Raw genomic sequence first — 943 nt, 5'->3', positions numbered from 1 at the left:
TCCGGTGGGGGACACAGAACGGAATCCAACAAGTCAGGGACAGAGACCATGGCTTAGTAATCAGGGCTGCCAACTCTGGGTTGGGAATTTCCTGGAGATGTTGAGGTGGAGCCTGAGGAAAGCCTGCTTTGGGGAGGGGCGGGACTTCAGCAGGGCATGTTATTTGTGGAGGCTGCCTTTCAAAGCAGCCATTGTCTCCAGGGGAACAGATCTCTGTCGCCTGGAGACCAGCTGTAATTCTGAGAGATTTCCAGGCCCCACCTGGGGGGTTGGCGACCCTGTTAGTGGTGGAGGCCAGTTAAAAGGACCAGGCAGGAGGTGATGGGAAAGGCCTCTGCCTGAGACCCTGGAGAGCTGGAAAGAGGGGCTGTGGCTCAGTGGAAGAGCATCTGCTTGTCATGCAGAAGGGCCCAGGTTCAATCCCTGGCATCTCCAGTTGAAAGTTCCAGGTAGCAGGTAATGGAAAAGACCTCCTCCTGAGACCATGCAGAGCTGTAAAGAGGGACTGTGGCTCAGTGGTAGAGTCTCTGCTTGGCATGCAGAAAGTCCCAGGTCCAATCCCCGGCATCTCCAGTTGAAAGGGTCTGGCAGTAGGTGATGGGAAAGACCTCTGCCTGAGACCCTGGAGAGCTGGAAAGAGGGGTTGTGGCTCAGTGGAAGAGCATCTGCTTGGCACACAGAAGGTCCCAGGTTCAATCCCTGCCAACTCCATTGAAAAGGGCCAGGCAGTAGGGTGATGTGAAAGACCTCCGCCTGAGACCCTGGAGAGCTGCTGCCAGTCTGAGCAGACGATACTGACCTCGACAGATCAAGGTTCTGATTCAGTGTAAGGCAGCTTCATATGTGAGGGGGTGTGGAAGGGGGCAAGCCCCTAGACAGGACCTTGCAAAATGTGGCACTCACTTCAGGCAATGCTTAATTGGCTGACCATCCTCTTCTTCTC

At 55.1% G+C, this 943-nt stretch overlaps 1 non-coding gene across 1 annotated transcript; it reads left to right on the top strand.

Annotated features, from left to right (window-relative positions):
- Positions 1-363: 363 nt before the first annotated feature.
- Positions 364-435, top strand: TRNAD-GUC. Its single transcript has one exon. It is a non-coding gene; the product is annotated as a tRNA-Asp (tRNA).
- The last annotated feature ends 508 nt before the right edge of the window (positions 436-943 follow it).

This window comes from Gekko japonicus, unplaced genomic scaffold (genome assembly GCF_001447785.1).
Source record: "Gekko japonicus isolate JY-2015 unplaced genomic scaffold, Gekko_japonicus_V1.1 scaffold864, whole genome shotgun sequence".
Taxonomy (NCBI): Eukaryota; Metazoa; Chordata; class Lepidosauria; order Squamata; family Gekkonidae; genus Gekko; species Gekko japonicus.
The sequence above is the reverse complement of the archived record's forward strand: the minus strand, read 5'-3'. Positions and strand labels throughout refer to the sequence as shown.